We start from the raw sequence: 11,503 nt of genomic DNA on the forward strand, positions 1-11,503 counted from the left end.
GTGGGGTTCGTGCATCGAGTCACCGACAGATCGGGCCCTTCCCCGCTTTTCACTCGTCCGGAGTCCCCGATAGGTCCCCGGGGGGCCGGGGATGGCGTGGGCTCGCCGGATGGATGAAGAGCCAAATCCGGACGAAAACGAGGAACCGGGGGTGCGACTGGGCCAAATTTCGCCGTCCGGATGGGAAAAACGTCGCTCGGGGACCTCGTCGGGGGACGAGTGGAGATGCTCTTATGGCACACATATGACATTGAATTGGAGAAAGGGCCGAGAAGGACCTACATAGGAGAAGAATGGAGCAAGTTCATTACAAAGAACCATCTCATCGGTGGAAGAACTTGTATTCTCTTCCGTGAAAAGGACCAGTGCCCAAGATAAGTATTATCAATGTAGGCTTCCCTAGCCAGTCGGACCTAGCATTCGGGTTTGCAGTTTTCTCCTAAAGACTCAAGTTTAGAGGAACTCTAGCAGATCCTGTAAATCGTCCAGAATGGTAAAATAATCGCCATTTTACAGTTTTTGTTCGGTTTCGGCAGTCGATCAGATCCCGTAAACACGTTGGGCCTGTAAAAAGATTTTAGGGGGTCGGTAAAAATCTCCTCCCAACCTGTATATGCCCAGTTTTCGTGGCTAAACCGAGTGCGGCCTATACTCCTCGCATTTTGGCGGGACGGAAATTTCAGCTCGCGACCAACTGCTTCCGCCGGAGTCCGGCCAAATTCTGACTGGCTATGGGGTGCCCAGACCTGACTGGGCGAGCGCGGCACGGGGAAAGTGCGTGGGGCGGCCGTGGTGCGTGGCTGCCGGCTCGGGGTAGTGCGTGCGAGCGCGGGGAGGTCATGGCGCAGGATGGGGCGGGCGGCCGTGGCGCGGGGCCGACGATGGCCAAAGCGGCGGCTGATGGCGCTGGCGAGCCCGGGGCGGCGGCGGGGCGAGTGGAGGCGCGGTCGTGCCATGTAGGTGGAGGCTCGGTCAGGCCAGAAAGAAGAGGAGAAAATAGGGAGAAACAAAGAAAAAAAAGGAAAAAATAGTGACGGGCGGGTCCCTTTTTGGAATATTTCCAAATATGATGTTTTACATTTCGTTTTACGGGATCTAGTCTGCGCTTAGTCGATTTGGGACTGTATTCGCGTTTTCAGTGCCATGTACTACAGATTTAGTAGTTTGCAATTTAAGTGCTAGAGATGCTCTTATGAAGATGAGTATGGACACTTATTTGACATCCTGCCTCCCACCAACAAGTACATCAGGATGCCACTTGTCGCTCCTTTGACAAAGATAAACATTATCAAACACACGATGGTGTGTTTTCCATTTTCAATTTTTGTCCATCGGTAACTGTGTGGTGGTGTCTCAGATCAGGGGATCTTTTTTGTACGCATCCAAAAGTTACCTCGCAAGGTAGTCTCCAGTATTCCGGGGGAAGACATGGATGGACTACTCCTTGAAGCGGGGATCATCAACACCCTACATTCAAGAAGGAAACGGACGGCCGCATATTATTCAACAAGGCGAGTTTTTTTTAATAATACGATTTTTAATTAATTCCAAAAATAATACGCGTTTCAAAACATTTTCGAATCTGTGACCTGGTCGGACACGCGGCAGCCAATCTGCTTTCGGCATGCCGATCAGCCTCTGGTCCGCCGAGTGTAGGTATCGGGGGACCCCCGACAGCCGACCGCTCCTGTGGCCTGGCTTTGGCCACGCATCAGCCGATGGGTGCGTTGTCTGCCGACGAGGTGTGGCAGAATATCTCACGCGCCCGGCCCTCCTTTCTCTTCCTTCTCCTCTCTCTTTCCTTTCTCTCTCCCAGCTCGAGAAACACGTAGGAGCTCTCGCCGGCCGGTCTCATTTTTGCTCTGATTCAAACCATTTTTCCACAAAACTTCACCAAATTGCTGCTAGAAGCTAGGGAAACCCCGATCTATAGATGGGTTAGGGTTTGGAGGCGATTTGGTGGTGTTGTTTTGCAGCAATGGTGATGAAATGGTGGAGCTTGGTGGTGGTGTTGCTGGTGGTGTTCGGGTGATTCGGGTTGTTTCACGGAGATGTTCCTCATGCTTCAAGGGTAAACCCTAATCCTTGCTCATTGAGAACAAGCAAGTGCGAGTGCACTTGCCCTATCTCACAGCCTCCCACGATAGCACCTTTGGATTTCCTTCCCTTCTTTCTTAGATTTCTTTTGCCCCAAATTGCTTGCTCACTTATTGGTTCGGACGCAAAAAAAAACGCTGTCTTATTGGTTTGGTCGATCGCTACAGCTGGCCTGTAACATGCATCATTTGACTTTATACACTGCACGTGGGACCGATACATGGCATGGCCCACTTGTCATTGTCGTTGTGTGTCCTATTTCCGGTAGCTGTTCTTGGCATCGGGCGCGCTGCGCGCTCCTAGTGGAGCAGCCTGGCAATGTCCTTTTGCTCGGTTCCTTGTGCTGACACGAGTGTAGCCTTCTCTTGGCTTCTACATGTAGGCCCGGTTAGATCCTAGCCCCGCCTGTCTGTGTCATTTTGCCTTGGAAAAAAGGTCACTATATCTACTTTGTTGCGCGTCTGCACAATCTTATAGGCTTTTCTCTGCCCCTCTTCTGTCCTAGACCCACCCGATTGTCCTCTCTTTTTACCTTCGTCTTCCTCGAGCTGAGCCGCTCAGATACTGCAGCCGCGTCGCTGCGCCGTCTCCTGTCCGCCGTTGTTTCGTGAGCCATGGAAGGATTGGGTTGAGGTGCTGCAGGTTTCTTTTTGGGGATTTCAGCTCTTTTTTTTTACCGTGTTCATCTTCTTTTCTTCTGTACTGATTCTGTGTATCCTTGACTAGAGCTTGTTCGTCATCTGGATTGATGGTCCCTGCTTCATTCGCCCGTCGTTCTTGAGGTATGCGTCTTACTTTTCTTTGGTCGGCGCCTCCTGCAAATACTCCCGATGGCTCATCCTTCCCGATTTTCCCCATCCAGATTGGTTCCGTCCGTCTATTTGTCCGTCCACCACATGGCTTCGACGCTCTCGCTATTTCTGCCGAGGTATGTCTTCTACACATCCTTCTACTGTTGATTTTCCTGGTTGTCCACATGGTCTGATTCAAGGGTGCTTGTTGCAGTTCATGTATTTGTTGAAATGCCTGTGAGGTGATGATCCTGTTGTAGACGCTTAGGTTGTGTTTGTGTTCGTTTGCCGTGCACTTAATTTTTAATGGATGCACCATCTTCTGTCTCCCGTTCATCTTCAGTTCAGAATCAGAATAACACATTCCTTTGTTTCTTGAAGGGATTGGCACGTGAGGACTTGGGATATCAATGCAAGGAAGGCAGCTCGAAGTGACCATGGTACACCTCTCTTCCCGTCCCTGAACCTGGTATCCATATTGGTTACCTTATTATTTTGTAGGTTCGTATGCACTTAATTAATTTACCCTCTGAAAGGATATTTAGCTTTAACAAAAGTATAATTACATATTCCACACACAAAAAAACCATGAGAATCGAGCTATGCATGCAGGCATTTTGTATAGGCTTGTTTGCATCTTTAGATGTTGATAGGCGAGTCGGTAGCTTACATCAGCCATACATATATTTATACTCTTTTCAGGGTTGCTGCCTGCTAAAACATAGGATTATCCAAATTATTTTTACCCATCTGTCGTGGTACTTTTGTGGATTTTTTATCTGGTTAGGGGTCATATTAATATTATCATATAAGTTGAGTACTTCCCTCATGTTTCCTTCAACAATGCGCTGCTGGAGTCCTCAGTTTAGAGATTTCTTGGTTTAGGGCTTTATGCCTTTATGCATGCCTCACTGTTTAGTTCGCCGGCGTGGACAGCTGCAGCCTCTGGAGTTTGAAGCTAAACCTGTGAAAATTGAAAGAATGTTTCTTGGTTAATATAATTATTTGGTTTCGATTTTAACATAGTATTTTTTGTATTAGATAATTATTTAGGTACAGCCATGATGTCTCCTTTCTCATAGTTTATCTGATTTTTCTACTGGATTCTTATTTGCAGGGACTCATAACAAACATGTTGTGATGCTATATGTACGCAAAATATTTTTCGGGTTTAATATGATGTAAAGGTGGCAGGTATATTTCCATCCCAATGTGTGTCATTCAGAAATTTCTCTCTATACAGATCTTGGGTGTCGAACATCTTTGGTATCGAACTTAATGTGTTTCATATCCCAGTCTTAGTGCTTCCTTTGATTGATGGATTCAGGTTCTGCTTGTTCTTGTATGCTAATAATTCTCTTTCTGGTATACACATGAGCTCTTTTACTGACCATAAGTTCGATTAAACCATTGATTCAATTTATACTTTGATTGTTTCTTTCCATTTTGTTATGCATATGTGTAGTGATTGAAACATTTAGATCCATTGTGATTACAATTGATTTTAGGCTTGATGATGCAATGCAATTACATGTTGGAATTAGAAAATTGGTCTGGTGAAATTATTTGCATCTCCGCTCTATAGAATCTAGAACCATTACTTGCAGCCAGGAAATAAACTATTTGATCATGTGTTAGTCTGAAGGTTTTAACTCTACCACAGCTCTCCTGAAAATGTGTGTTGCTATTTTATTTTGTCTCTGCCATGTTAATCTACTGCAACTGTGCTAAAAAAAATCAGTAGAAAAGTTCTTTCATATTTCTGGACTGTTCAATTTATGATGGTCGCCTCTTCTGGGTGTGCTTTATTTTAGAAACATTTAACATAAGATATTACTTGTCAAATATGGCATAGCTTGCACCATACTGCAATGTATTCAAATCTATCGAGTAAAACTTGCAATTTGAGATGATCACCTCGTGCATTCATTTTGCAATCGTTGAAAATGGTGTAGGTTTTCAGTTAAAATGTTCTTTACTAGAGCTGTCTGCTAATATGAGCAGACTGACAAGTATGATGTGGTATCCTGTGAAGACTGCACAAACTGTTGCTTTCTAGCTCCCATGGTGCCTGGGATAGGTGCTAAATTCGGGTGATACCGGTCTTGCGGATGAGAATGAAGAAGCCATTCAGGCATTTTCAAGTGTTTCCTTTCAACACTTTAATAGTGTTTTTTGGAATATTTTTAATAGCATGTCCAGTGGTGATAAAGATGGTTGCATTTGCTTCAACATTTTTGCAATATTTCCAGTTGGAAAGATAGCAAGTAAACACCATTAACTGACTGGGCTTCTCTACATTTGAAGTCAATAAAATCAGTTATGCATGCTCTCTTTTGATTCTTAAGGCCCATGGTATGGTTAATTTCTGCTGAAATCAGTAACCATAAAAGATCACATGCCTTTTTTTTCTTCCTTGTTGGTGAAAGTTTTTTACTGTTAGGGTCTCCACGGGTTTGTTAGCCTTTTGTTTGGGAGACTTACCAGTCTTTGTCCGCTCCTTCTGCAGCTCTACCGCGGCGCGGCTGCTAAGGTGACTGCTAGCTAGGTCTTAGCTGGTGGTAGCATCTCGGGTGGTGTTGGTGGTTGGTGCCTCTGGGTGGAACATGGAAGGGCAGGTTGTTCTCCGAATGATGTCGTTGTTCACCGAGTATTGGAGGCCAAGGAATTTGCAGCTTTGTGTAGATATGCTGTTCTACAGGTTGCTAGACATATTAGACATACATATACATGCTAAGACCTACAGCCAGGGTGGTCAACTATCTGTTTTTAAGGAGGATGCCCGACTAGCATGTCCACAACCTTGACATGTTGCTATTTCATATTTGCTGATCTTTTATTTATATATCTTTAGATATGGATGTGCTTTACCAGTGTCAGCTTTTGTAAATAATTAGTATATCAGAAAGAGGCACTGCCAGGTTGGTGATTGGATGGGATTGGAATGCAGAAGACCAGCGAGGAGGCGCCCCATGGGGCGCCCCAACCACTAGTTAGTGTTAATTGTGTATGCTTATGGGAGCGCGCCAATTAAACGCCTTCAGTACGACCACTCACTGCTCACCTGCCTGGTGGATCGATGGAGGCTCGAGACACACACGTTCCACTTTTGTTGGGGAGAGATGGCTCCTACTCTCCAGGACGTGTCGTTCTTACTGGGATTACCGTTGGAGGGGCACCCCATAGGGCCGCTGGAGGAGCCCGCAGATTGGGAACAACAGATGGCCCTTCATTTCCAGGGCCTTCGTGACAATCAACCGGCCTTTTCATGTGAGGACCACTGCCCAAAGTGTGACTGGTTACTCGGTTTTGAGGCATACATATATTTTCTGATGATGCTTATTCTTCATGTACTAACATCTTTTTGTTTCATCAATGTAGTTTGGGCAATTCGACGAACCGACGACAGAGCCACTGATACGTCTCAAACGTATCTATAATTTTTGATGCTCCATGCTTGTTTTACATTAATTTCTATATGTTTTGTTTACACTTCGTGGCATTTTATGTATTTTCCGACACTAACCTATTGACAAGATGCCACAGTGCCAGTTCCCTGTTTTCTGCTGTTTTTATTTCAGAAAAGTTATATAGGAAATATTCTCAGAATTGGACGAAACAAAAGCCAAAGTTCCAATTTTTCCCAGAGCGAAGACGAAGTCTAGAGAAGATACGAAGGGGGGCCACAGGGTGGCCAGACCTATCCTAGGCGCGGCCTGGCCCTGGCCCATGCCTAGGGGTGGTCTGGGGCCACCAAGCCTCCATCGACCTCGCCCTTCCGCCTATATAAAGCTCCCAACGCAAAAACCCTAAATATACCAGCCTCCGCCCACGAAAAGTTCCGTAGCTCCACCATCGCCGCAGACAAGATCCAGGGATAGAAGTCTCTATTCCGGCACCCTGTCGGGACGGGTAATTTCCCCCAGAGCCATCTCCATCGACTCCACTGCCATCTCCGTCGCCGTTGCTGACTCCCATGATGAGGAGGGAGTAGTTCTCCCCCGGGGCTGAGGGCTCTACCGGTAGCTATGTGGTTTATCTCTCTCTCTCTCTCTCCCATGGTGTGATCTTTATGTGACCATGAGCTTTGTAATCTAGATGACGTTATGATATTCAAGTGGATTTTACTTATGTGATCTCCGGAGACTCCTTGTCCCACATGTGTAAAGGTGACGGTGTGTGCACCGTGTGGGTCTCTTAGGCTATATTTCACAGAATACTTGTTCACTGAATTATGATTTGAGTTGGATGTCTCTATGAAATTGTGGTGTGTTAGTACCTCCTATGAATGCTCAAAGTGACGGAGTGGAGTGTTCATTTGTACTTGGGAATACATCTTTAAGGTTTTCTTTTGCAGCCCTACGCGGTGAATTAGTATTCGTTATCCAACCGGAGAGTAGTTCAGAGTAGCATAGTAAAGTGCTTATATTTATATTCCTTTATGATATCATTGTTGTGAGTGACCACTAGTGAAAGTACGGTCTCTAGGCCTTGTTTCCAAGCACCGAATCACCGTTCATTTACTATTTTACTACATGTTTACTTGCTGTCATATTTATTTCAGATTGTTATTACCATTCATATTCGTCCACATCACTTGCATTTTACTATCTCTTCGCCGAACTAGTGCACCTATACACCTGACAAGTGTATTGGGTGTGTTGGGGACACAAGAGATTTCTTGTATCATAATTGCAGGGTTGCTTGAGAGGGATATCTTTGACCTCTACCTCCCTGAGTTCGATAAACCTTGGGTGTATCACTTAAGGGAAACTTGCTGATGTTCTACAAACCTCTGCACTTGGAGGTCTGATACGTCTCCGACGTATCGATAATTTCTGATGTTCCATGCTTGTTTTATGACAATACCTACATGTTTTGTTCACACTTTATATCATTTTTATGCGTTTTCCGGAACTAACCTATTGACGAGATGCCGAAGTGCCAGTTCCTGTTTTCTGCTGTTTTTGGTTTCAGAAATCCTAGTAAGGAAATATTCTCGGAATTGGACGAAATCAACGCCCAGCATCTTAGAATTGCATGAAGCTTCCAGAACACCCGAGAGCCACCAGAGGAGGGCCCTGTGGGCCCCACACACCAGGCTGGCGCGGCCAGGGGGTGGGCCGCGCCCCCCTACTGTGTCGTCGCCTCGTCAGCCCTCCGACTCCGCCTCTTTACCTATATAAAGGTCCCTGACCTAAAACATCGAGACGAAAAAGCCACGGTACGAGAAACCTTCCAGAGCCGCCGCCATCGCGAAGCCAAGATCTGGGGGACAGGAGTCTCTGTTCCGGCACGCCGTCGGGATGGGGAAGTGCCCCCGGAAGGCTCCTCCATTGACACCACCGCCATCTTCATCGCCGCTGCTGTCTCCCATGAGGAGGGAGTAGTTCTCCATCGAGGCTAAGGGCTGTACCGGTAGCTATGTGGTTAATCTCTCTCCTATGTACTTCAATACAATGATCTCATGAGCTGCCCTACATGATTGAGATTCATATGAGTTTTGTATCACAATTCATCTATGTGCTACTCTAGTGGTGTTATTAAAGTACTCTATTCCTCCTGCACGGTGTAATGGTGACAGTGTGTGCATCGTGTAGTACTTGGCGTAGGTTATGATTATGATCTCTTGTAGATTATGAAGTTAATTATTGCTATGATAGTATTGATGTGATCTATGCCTCCTTCATAGTGTGATGGTGACAGTGTGCATGCTATGTTAGTACTTGGTGTAATTGCAATGATCTATCATGCACTCTAAGGTTATTTAAATATGAATATCGAATATTGTGGAGCTTGTTAACTCCGGCATTGAGGGTTCGTGTAATCCTACACAATTAGTGGTGTTCATCATCCAACAACAGAGTGTAGAGTGGTTTTATTATGTGATCAATGTTGAGAGTGTCCACTAGTGAAAGTATAATCCGTAGGCCTTGTTCCCAAATACTGCTATCGCTGCTTGTTTACTGTTTCTCGCATCCGTATCGCTCGCAATATTCCCACCATCAACTACACGCCAGTTGTAGCATCAAGCTATTTTCTGGTGCCGTTACAACTGCTCATATACATTCATACCACCTGTATTTCACTATCTCTTCGCCGAACTAGTGCACCTATACATCTGACAAGTGTATTAGGTGTGTTGGGGACACAAGAGACTTCTTGCTTTGTGGTTGCAGGGTTGCATGAGAGGGATATCTTTGACCTCTTCCTCCCTGAGTTCGATAAACCTTGGGTGATCCACTTAAGGGAAACTTGCTGCTGTTCTACAAACCTCTGCTCTTGGAGGCCCAACACTGTCTACAAGAATAGAAGCACCCGTAGACATCAAGCACTTTTCTGGCGCCGTTGCCGGGGAGGAAAGGTAAAAGGTACTCACACTCCGGATCTCGGCTACTAAGCTATTTTCCAGCACCGTTGTAAGTACTCGAAGCTATTTCCTTTAGATCCTGCAATTGCATCTTTTTGTTTCTTGTTTTACACTAGTTTGGCATAATAGAAAGCAACATGGAGCTTTTTATTCTATTTCCTGAGTTAAGACATGGATGGTTTGATTCGAAAATTAAAAAACCCATGGAACATATTAGTATGAACACTTTGAACACCATTGTTGCTAATGATATGGAAAATTCTAAGCTTGGGGAAGCTGGCTTTGATGAGCATGATATTTTTAGTCCCCCAAGCATTGAGGAGAAAATTTACTTTGATGATACTTTACCTCCTATTTATGATGATTATAATGATAGTGGTCTTTTGGTGCCGCCTGTTATGGAGGATGAATTTGATTATGATTATAATATGCCTCCTATATTTGATGATGAGAATAATAATGATAGCTACTTTGTTGAATTTTCTCCCACTATTACTAATAAAACTGATTATGCTTATGTGGAGAGTAATTATTTTATGCATGAGACTCATGATAAGAATGTTTCATTTGATAGTTATATGGTTGAGTTTGTTCATGATGCCACTGGACATTATTATGAGAGAGGAAAATATGGTTGTAGAAATTTTCATGTTACTAAAACACCTCTCTATATGCTAATTTTTTTGAAGTTACACTTGTTTTATCTTTCTATGCTTGTTGCATTATGCTTCATGAATTTATTTATTTACAAGATTCCTTTTCATAGGAAGTGGGTTAGACTTAAATGTGTTTTGAATTTGCTTTTTGATGCTCACTTTTGCTTCAAATACTATTTCTTGCGAGTGCATCATTAAAACTGTTGAGCCCATCTTAATGGCTATAAAGAAAGAACTTCTTGGGAGATAACCCATGTGTTTATTTTGCTACAGTACTTTTGTTTTATATTTGTGTCTTGGAAGTTGTTACTACTGTAGCAACCTCTCCTTATCTTAGTTTTGTTGCATTGTTGTGCCAAGTAAAGTCTTTGATAGTAAGGTTCATACTAGATTTGGATTACTGCACAGAAACAGATTTCTTGCTATCACGAATCTGGGTTGAATTCTCTGTAGGTAACTCAGAAAATTCTGCCAATTTACGTGAGTGATCCTCAGATATGTGCGCAACTTTCATTCAATTTGAGTATTTTCATTTGAACAAGTCTGGTGCCTCTTAGAAATTCGTCTTTACGGACTGTTCTGTTTTGACAGATTCTGCCTTTTATTTCGCATTGCCTCTTTTGCTATGTTGGATGGATTTCTTTGTTCCATTAACTTTCAGAAGCTTTGGGCAATGTCCAGAAGTGTTAAGAATGATTGTGTCACCTCTGAACACGTGAATTTTGATTATGCACTAACCCTCTAATGAGTTGCTTTGAGTTTGGTGTGGAGGAAGTTTTCAAGGGTCAAGAGAGGAGGATGATACAATATGATCAAGGAGAGTGAAAGCTCTAAGCTTGGGGATGCCCCGGTGGTTCATCCCTGCATATTTCAAGAAGACTCAAGCGTCTAAGCTTGGGGATGCCAGTGTGCATGCTATGATTATGATCTCTTGTAGATTATGAAGTTAACTATTGCTATGATGGTATTGATATGATTTATTCCTCCTACATAGTGTGAAGGTGACAGTGTGCATGCTATGTTAGTACTTGGTTTAGTCGTGTTGATCTTTCATGCACTCTAAGGCTATTTAAATATGAACATTGAATTGTGGAGCTTGTTAACTCCGGCATTGAGGGTTCGTGTAATCCTACGCAATGGTGTTCATCATCCAACAAGAGGGTGTAGAGTATGCATTTATCTATTCTGTTATGTGATCAATGTTGAGAGTGTCCACTAGTGAAAGTAGGATCCCTGGGCCTTGCTTCCAAGCATCGAATCTCCGTTCGTTTACTGTTTTACTGCGTTACTACTGCTGCGTTACTACTGCTTGTTTACTGTCCTGGGCAAAGCACTTTTCTGGTGCCGTTGCTACTGCTCATACTTATTCATACCACCCGTATTTCACTATCTCTTCGCCGAACTAGTGCACCTATTAGGTGTGTTGGGGACACAAGAGACTTCTTGCTTTGTGGTTGCAGGGTTGCATGAGAGGGATATCTTTGACCTCTTCCTCCCTGAGATCGATAAACCTTGGGTGATCCACTTAAGGGAAACTTGCTGCTGTTCTACAAACCTCTGCTCTTGGAGGCCCAACACTGTCTACAAGA

At 44.1% G+C, this 11,503-nt stretch overlaps 1 long non-coding RNA gene across 4 annotated transcripts; it reads left to right on the forward strand.

Annotated features, from left to right (window-relative positions):
• Positions 1 to 2,122: 2,122 nt before the first annotated feature.
• LOC127323936 (uncharacterized) lies at positions 2,123 to 6,963 on the forward strand. Of its 4 annotated transcripts, none has more exons than XR_007866032.2 (7): positions 2,123 to 2,739; positions 2,824 to 2,879; positions 2,960 to 3,025; positions 3,270 to 3,328; positions 4,006 to 4,082; positions 5,398 to 6,158; positions 6,270 to 6,963. It is a non-coding gene; the product is annotated as an uncharacterized lncRNA (long non-coding RNA). The 4 variants fall into 4 exon arrangements; XR_007866031.2 differs by having other exon boundaries at positions 2,127 to 2,730; positions 6,270 to 6,284; XR_007866033.2 differs by lacking the exons at positions 5,398 to 6,158; positions 6,270 to 6,963 and adding an exon at positions 4,844 to 5,228 and having other exon boundaries at positions 2,174 to 2,730.
• The last annotated feature ends 4,540 nt before the right edge of the window (positions 6,964 to 11,503 follow it).

The sequence above is a fragment of the Lolium perenne genome, chromosome 7 (genome assembly GCF_019359855.2).
Source record: "Lolium perenne isolate Kyuss_39 chromosome 7, Kyuss_2.0, whole genome shotgun sequence".
Classification (NCBI taxonomy): Eukaryota; Viridiplantae; Streptophyta; class Magnoliopsida; order Poales; family Poaceae; genus Lolium; species Lolium perenne.